The following is an 8,815-nucleotide window of genomic DNA, read 5'->3' as shown; positions in this document are numbered from 1 at the left end:
TGTGCATGAGAAGCGCTTGTTTGGTCATCCCCAAGTCCTTGGTGGGCTGAGGCTGACCGGCCCGGGAGCACGGTCTCTGCAGTGCGGTCCTGCCGGCGGGCTGGACGGCACACACCGCGCTCAGCAAACACCGCCATCGACGGCTGAAGGATTTGCATGGATAGTTTATGGGTGCGCTATATTAATGTAAACCAGGAAGCGACTTCTTGCATTTCTGAGCAGTGGAGTTTCAGGACATAATTCATGAGATGACAATAAAAAGGAGCGAGAGTTGAGAAACAAACTATACATTGAATATTTTGCCCTGCTGCAAGATGTTATTGGCAAAACTGAAAAGCCTCAGGTAATTTCTCTTTCAGCTTTATGATGAACTGTTTATTATCCCAATAATCATATTTGATGGTCAAAGATCAGTATAGACTGTTTAAGTCATTAACGACAAAGAGTGTCTATCTTTTCTTAATGCATGCCCAGTCCAGCTCCCCAAAATGTGCCTGTTGGTGACTCTGCTTTGGTAAGATGCTGTTGCTGAAGCCCCAAGCCCCAAGCCAAGGGGAGATGCTGCCAGGAGGACAGCGATGCCGCAAATACCTGCGAGCCCGGGCAGCATGTCGGGAGGGAGGGCGCCCGTGCCACCGTGCCACGTGTCCCCACGCCACAGCCGCGTGAAGCTGTCTCTGCCGTTCCTCAGAAACGGGAGCCCTGCGTGGGTGAAAGCCCCGCGGTGCACTTTGTGGGAAGTACGGACCCTCAGGTAACGCTGCCCCTGTGTGTTCAGAAATCACCAAACTGGCTAAAAATGATGCCTTTACTTTTTTATGTGAGCAGCCGTTCTACTTTGTCTTCTAGTTTCTAAGCCTCTAAAAGCAGCTCACTTACAATAATTAATGCTCCCCCCCCCCACCCCGCCCCTGCCAAACTTTATTGATGTAACCTTTTCATGTAAAAGAAAGAAAAAGCAGAAATTTTCTTGGACCGTATCCCACTCTGAGGATCTAGTGGGCAAACTGCCAAATCATCCTGAGATTTGCATTAAAATGCACAGGGTTAGCTATGCTGAAGCCATAATACTGAACCTCCCTTGTTTATAGGTTGCTCAATTAATCAGCGACCATAATTAAGCCTTCGGAGCGGGGGTTTGCAGGAAGATCTCTGAGAGAAGCTTTGCAGCATCCTCCTGCGGCGTGGACGGGTCCTGCCCCACCTCCCAGGGCAGGCTGGCCGCTGCAGGAGGAGTGACCCCCCATCTTATTTCTAATTCCATGCACTCCATGATCTTGGCTCCTTTGGCATGTTTCGCGGTGGTAGGATGCTCCTTTCTCTGGCTGCTGAGGCTTTTTCACTCCTCTTCCACCTTGCAGAGGGCTGCTGAAGCCCAGCCCGGAGGGGAGCATCGTCTGCAACTGGTGCGGGGAAAACCCATTTCTCCTTGTCCCCACCAGCCCTCACGCACCCACCGAATCATTTTCCTCCCACTTGTTTTTCCTCGGTGCCGGCGGGGTGAGGCGGCGGGTTGGAGGCAGGGAGCCAGTCCCTCGTTTTCAAAGCGCTGGTGCGATTCCTGCCATCCGACTGGTGCGGATGTGAGGGGAATGAGAATCGCGGAGCTCTGTCCTCACGCAGCGCTTTGTAAATGAATCGCTTTGATCTCAGGCGGATTTCCCCATGCTATTTTTAGATGCGGTGAGGATAACTGAGGGATGTCGATTCTAATGCAGACAGAAAGGAGTTTCAGATGCAGTTTTCCTCCTGGGGCAGGAGAGGAGAGCAGGAGGAGGAAAACAAGGCGATCTCCACCAGCATTTCTGAGTCTTCTGGCACAGACAGAGCTAGGGCGCTGAGCCCTTGAGGCTAGAGAGGGATGTTCCCCAAATGCAAAATCCGCTAGATAGCTGATAATTCACCTTATGGTTCTCCTTGCTGCCTTTTGTACAACTCACCAGATTACTCCAGCCCAGCATCAGCACTGGGGATTAAATTCAGCTTTGTAGTGTGGTGGATGTGTTTATAAGGAATTGCTAATAATTACCCTTTGATTGAAAAATAATCACAGCATCTTTCAGTTTCCCTGCTTAAAAGGACATATGTGGAGGTCTCCGATTGCTCGGTTTTGATCATGACAATTCCTGCTTTGCGTTTCGCCTTTAAAAATAATAAAACACTTAAGCAAAACGACAAGCAAAAGCAAATCAAGCCTTTCTTCCATAGTAGCAGCAGTGTGTGTATGCGTGTGTGCGTGCAGGTTCGCACACAGGCTGCTGAGAAGAGCGAGAACCTGTTTACAAGCAAAAAGATCTTCCGAAGGGTTTTTTTTTTTTTCTTCTTCTTCTTCTTCTCCCATCTCCCGTTGCTGGGGAAACCGCCATCCCCGGCGCTCCGAGTGGCTGACTCACCCAGCCCGGTCCTCCACCGCTCGCATCGCGCCTCGAGCTACAGCGCAGGAACAAAAGAAATACAGACTTCAGCAGTTCAACATGAAATACATAAAAACCTCCTTTCCCAGTGTCTCCAGGACACGGCTGGTGACAGCCGGCTGTAAGCGGTCCCCAGGGGCTGTAGAAGAGGCACAGGAGAGGCTTTTCCTTGGTGCCCCCGGGAAGAAAGAGGCAGAGCTACCCCGGGTGATGTGGGTCCCAAGCCCCGCAGCGGCCGGCAGAGCTGCGGGAGGGTGAACCCCCGGGGAATCCCATAGCTGATGGGGAAAACCCCTACTGATTTCCGTTGGGTTGACTCACTTCTCACCTTTCCATAAATATTCACGGGAACAGGAGTGAGCCCTCTTCCCCCGCTCCCTCATCGCCCGTGTTTGCTTCGTTTGGAGCGGAGCTCAGTTCTGCCCAGCCGTGAGCTCTGGGGCTTGTCATGGGCATTCGTTTATTTTTAATGGAGATGCCCATGGCGCCTGAGGTTAGAGGATGCCTTGCCATGGCCAAATGCAATGAACTTGCTGATCTGTTAGCATAAATCAAGATGCTAATATACTTCGGTTTATAAATCCCAAACCACAAGGTCAGCCAAATAAGCTTAAAAGTCAGAAGCTTAAAAATAAGAAAATCAGGATATACTTGGGGTTTGCGATGTATTTACTGTGGTTTCAGTCAGCTTTTCTCCTCCGTCTTGAGAGCTAGAATTTTAGCTGCTACTTCGGTGCTTCTGTTTTGCGTGTTTTCTTTTTATCCAGTGCCATGGACCCAGGGGGGGAGGGGGGGGAGGGGCTGTCCAGGAAACGTGATGAGGCTGCAGGAGAGCAGCGAACACAGCGGGACCGGCAGCAGCCAGAAATCAAGCTTAGCAGGTTGTCGTTGGGCTGCTGCGTTTGGCTCCTGGCCTTGGCAAGCCTTGGGAGACCGAGCGATATCTGGAAATTTCCCCTGCCCAGGTTTCTGGGCTGCCTGCGATGCACAGATGTTTCTAACATCTGCAGCTGAGAGCAGAGCCCTGATGTTACAGTTGTGGAGGTCTGAGACAGGCACTTACCAGCTCTAGACTTCCAGGTCTTTAAACACAACCTTCCCCCCACCCCCCATTATCCCTTTTTTTCCCTTTCCAACACTGGGTACAACCCACAGCTGAAGCAAAAAGATTCAAATTCGGAAAAAAGAGCTCCAAAGTCTTTAGTTACTGGAGCATGAGTGTGCGTGGCCAGACGGATCAGTTAAACATCCTTCGCCTCCCTCCTCCCGTGTACCACACCTGAGCAATCTTTCCAAAGCCTTTTTTTTTTTTGGTACCCGGGATGCCCCTTCTTCGCCATCACTGGTGCCGTCTTTTCTCTCCATCGGCTGTGGTTAGTCCTGATGCCCCTCTGCAGTGAAACATTCCTCTTTTGTTCCTTTCTCCTGCTTCAAGCTTGCTTTTTCTGCAGGAGTCCCTCTGGGTTTGATGCTATCAGTAGCGCTGCCTCGCTTTGTTCTCCAGCCCAGAGAAAGCCCATTCCTGTGAATCTCCCAAGAGGAGAAGGAGAAAAACGGGGCTGCGGGCTGAGCGCTTTGTCTTTGTTCACCCCAGACAAGTGCTGTTCAGGTGCACGGGGTCAGGCCCTCTTTCTAGACAGACAAATATTCCCTTGTTCCTCTGCACACAAAGGAAGGAATATAATGAAAGAAAGTTGTTATATCAGCCCCAGATTTGGTGTTGTGCTTGGACAGATCCCTCAAAGGCTCTGGGCTGGCTGGCCCAGCGCCCCGTGCCTAACTGGTGCTCCCACATACCCACTGCAGAGCTGCTGCTCAGTGGCTGCGATGATCATAGAATCATAGAATGGTTTGGGTTGGAAGGGACCTTGAAGACCACCCAGTCCCACCCCCTGCCCTGGGCAGGGACACCTCCCCCCAGCCCAGGTTGCTCCAAGCCCCGTCCAACCTGGCCTTGAACACCTCCAGGGATGGGGCAGCCACAGCTTCTCGGGGCAACCTGCCCCAGGGGCTCACCACCCTCAGTCAATAATTTCTTCCTCGTATCTCATCTCAATCTCCCCTCTTTCAGTGCAAAACCATTCCCCCTCATCCCATCGCTCCCCTCCCTGATGCAAAGTCCCTCCCCAGCTCTCCTGGAGCCCCTTTAGGCACTGGAGGGGGCTCTAAGGTCCCCCCGAAGCCTTCTCTTCTCCAGGCTCCCTTCTCCCTCAACTCTCTCAGCCTGTCCTGCAAAGATGTTGCGTTTCTCAGGTATGATGTGGAAGGACAGACCCACTGCGGAGGACAGAAATCCACCCGCATGAGCAGAGCAAAAAAAAATTTTGCTCCGCAAGTTTAAATTTTGCACCTGCATGATTAAATTGGAATTTTGCACCTGCAAATTTAAGGCTTGTGCCTTCTCGGTGGTTTCTTGCCAAGTCTGGGGGGAGGCACATCCCTGCAGCTCCTGGCAGCTCCAGCTGTCCCCCGCCCGCACAGCCCCATCCCTGACTCCTTCCCTCCAACTCCCCACAGCTCAGCCCCATTTTTTATTGTTCATACAACAACATACCCCTGCTCGCTGGGCTGCGGAAGGCCGGTTTGGGTTTTTTCCCCCGGTTTCTTGGCAGGGTGCATTAGCTGCACTGAGCCACACGTGAGCTGCTGTTCTGGGGCTGGAGCCCAGGTTTGCACGAGAACCTTTTGCCGCAGCTCAGCATCATCTCCCACTCTCCGGGAAGCTGCCGGAAGCTGGGGCAGGAGGAGAGTGTTGGTAGCTCAAATAATGAAGCAGCATTTCAAGCCGAGTCATAAGCCAAAGCTGGGTTTTCACAACAGAAATTTAGTTTTAGAGGCTGGACTGTCTCCTGAATCCTAAAGACCCGATTTCCTGGTGAATTCTTGATTCTGCAAGTAGGTCACGCCTGCTTTCTCCCTTTGGGTACGGCGGAGACTTGACAGGTCTAAATAATAACTCTTATCTCTTTGCTCTTTGATGTTAGATGTCACTAAGTTGTTCCCTGCCATCCGCTTTTCATTTCTTCTCTACAATTCCTGTAGAACTCTGCTGAACACACAAGTTAACAAAGGATAAGACATTTCTAGGTCCCACCAATTTTGGTAGCACGACATCTTGTCCCCCCACCCCTAGCATGACCCGTCGCATTGGGCGGGCACGGGAGACAGGCTGGAAGGACCACGACGTCCTGGGAAGTCACGGGGTATCCAAAGCTTGTCTTTAAGCAGGAGTTGCAGTGTGCAATGCCCAACCTTGACAATCCTCCACCTATAAAAGAAGTCGTGACCTATAAGGCATGCCCAAGAGCATCTCTGCAGGGTGTGGAGGCCACCTCCAGCTGTGCTGGTGCTGCCGGGCACGGAGGCCGTGTTCACACCGTTGGCACTTCCAGTTCCACCACGTAACGCAAGTGCAATTTTTTACACTTGTGTTTTACCTCTATGCGTTCAGCTGAGTCTCTGTCACAGAAGTTTCATCTTCCACCGGGAGCCTTTTAAAGACCTTGCCCTAATTACGAAGCGATTCCAGTGACATTTTAAATTATGGGTGAGTTTTACATAATTCTTTTGATACGTGTTGTTATGACATGTAAAATTCTATCTTTGCCAGATGCAGTGAATTACGTAAGATCTTTGTTTTGCGTTTGTCAGGATAATTCGAACCACTGCACATTCAACAAACGCACTTTCAAAGGACCCAGTCCCGCACGCAGCCGCGATAGTACAGATAAGCTTCATAAACTTTATTAAATTTCTGTTAAATTATATAAGCTAACAGACAAGTTTATATGACAGTGTTCAAACTGCACAAAGCCAAGCGTGCGAGGCGCAGGAAAAGTCTTATCCTGAACCGCAGCCCCTTTCCTGGGCTTCCACCGCTGGCTCATTATATGATCAAATGCTGTTTTTTCCACGGGGGCCCTGCCTCCGTCGCCGAGCAGACTGCCTGATGCAAATCAGTGGGCAGCAATTCAAAAATCTGTTTTCTTCCCGTCATTCAGCGTGTGGCCCCAGCCCTTGTTTACTGCACGCTGCTCAGCCGTGCTGGAAAGATGAAATACTGTTTGCGCTCGGGTTTGTTTTTCTTTTTTTTTTTTTCCCTGACACTCATTACTCCAGTCATGTTTGTTTATTTCACATGCAAACTATTAATTAATTTGTCTCTCTCAAGCCCAGTAAGGCAGGGGAGAAACATTATCACTTTATAGATAAGGAACAGAGGCACAGAAAGATTCAGTCAAGAATGTCAATTAATTTGGGACGTGCGACTTGAGATGCTCAAGAGCTGATATCTCGGAGCACGCCGGGTTTCTTTGCTTGCTTTGGGGCCGCTGTGTCTTTAGGCAGCGGCGGGGCAGGACGGGCAGCAGGCAGGAAAGAGCAGTCAGGCGGAGGGGAAGGGAGGAGGATGGCAGGGCACAGGGAACGCCGCCTTGGCCAGGATTCGCACAGGCAAACAAGGGGAATGTTAAAGCAAGGGGGTGAAGGAGAACGGGGATGGGACTTTGTGGGTGCTTTCTTGCCGTGCGTATGTGTTGAGGCACCAGTTCACAGACCGCAGCCTGTTACTGGCCATCACAGCCATGGCTAAAGGAGTCCCAATATCCCGCAGCCTGGACAAAAGAGGAGAAAATCACCCCGCTCCTTGTCGTGCTTGGGCTGCAGCATGCACCAGTAATGCCAATGAGGACCTATACGGCGCGGGAAAGCGGAGGCAGCCGCAGGAACCCAGCGGCAGGGGCCGGGGCGAGCTCACCAACCTCCTTTGGCTTTCTTTCAGCCAGAATTTGCCAGCTCCCAGCCCCTAAATGAGAGACCTGAGAACGACTGCAAAAACTTTCACTTGTCCAAGTTCCAAGAATATGTATATAATTTAATCGATGAATTGCATTGCTTTATTTGCACTAAGTAACTCCTTGGGAGCTGGATAATAGATAAGGGTACGCACGGTCCTGCACAAACACATCGTAAATAAATGTAGCTTACAAATCAATTGCCAGATCTGAGTGATTAATCGTCTCATAGTAAAATAATGTGATGTCTGTCCATTATGGATTTTTTTTTTTTAAAAAAATCTGACCTAAGAGATTTCAGAGTCATTTATTTCAGGAAGGCTGCCCTTTAAGCCAGATCATGCACTTTTTAAAAGGTTGTGGGGTTTAAATATCATGGTTACTTACGAAGCACGGCTCCCTGGGTGGTTTGACAGCTGCCTTCATCAGAACAAATCAAGGTCCTGTTCAAATAAGTGCTCAGCCGTTGAGGCTGAAGGCTGGGTTCTTGCAGGGGATTTCACACTACCACCCCCTTTGGCTGCTGGTGCTGAATCCCTAAAGGTTATCCCAAAAGTCTGTGTACAGTAACACATGTGAGGAACGGCACAGAGATTTTCCTTCATCGTGTCGCTGGCTGGTTCGTTTTCTGACGTTAGTGAGCGAGCTGGGAACAATGTCACGCAGTATTTTACTACACAACACTACTACGTTTCATGCTGGTTTTATGCAGGCAAAGGACAAATCATTCTGACCCGAGCCAGGTGTAATTCCAGGGGTGCTCAGCCCAGTAAACCCCTTTCTCAGGCAGTCAGGCCAGACTAGACTGTGGCCATCAGATCCATTGCCCGACCTCGGTGCTCCCAAGCTGTGCAATCCTCTCACTCATCCCCATGATACATTATTACGTAGCAAGGAGAAAAGGTTTATTCTCTATCTGTTCATTAAGCTTTTCCAAAACAGGACAAACTTCCTTGTCTTTTTATCTTCCTCATCCTCTCTTAGCACACGAAGGGCAGCGAGGCACGGCCACCCGGTCTAGACATCTCTCTGTCATCTGCAGTTTGGGTGTTCCCCACGGTGGTTCGATTTGCTTTTTAACAGGAAAAAGGGCTTTTACACTAATTTCTGCGCAATTGTTTTATCACACCTACAATGTCTTTCTTTTGCTCTTTTCTGGTGCTCTTGTTTTCATGCACCTCTAGGCACAGAATCACAGAATTTTCAGAGTTGGAAGGGACCTCTAGAGCTCACCCAGTCCCACTCCCCTGCTAAAGCAGGACTGCCCAGAGCACATCGCTCAGGACTGCATCCAGGCGGGTTTGGAAAATCCCCAGAGAAGGGGACTCCCCCCCCTCCCTGGGCAGCCTGTGCCACTGCTCTGTCACCCCAACCGTAAAGAAGTTTTTCCGTGTGTTGGAACGGAACTTCCTCTGTTCCAACTTGTGCCCACTGCCCCTCGTCCTGTCACTGGGAACCACCGAGAAGAGTGTGGCTCCATCCTCCCTCAACCCACCCTTTAGATATTTGTAAGCAATAATAAGGTCTCCCCTCAGCCTTCTCTTCTCCAGGCTAAAGAGTCCCCACTCTCTCAGCCTTTCCTCATAAGGGAGATGCTCCAATCCCTCA

This window comes from Charadrius vociferus, unplaced genomic scaffold, assembly GCF_000708025.1.
Source record: "Charadrius vociferus isolate BGI_N301 unplaced genomic scaffold, ASM70802v2 scaffold472, whole genome shotgun sequence".
Taxonomy (NCBI): Eukaryota; Metazoa; Chordata; class Aves; order Charadriiformes; family Charadriidae; genus Charadrius; species Charadrius vociferus.
This window is presented reverse-complemented; position numbering follows the sequence as displayed.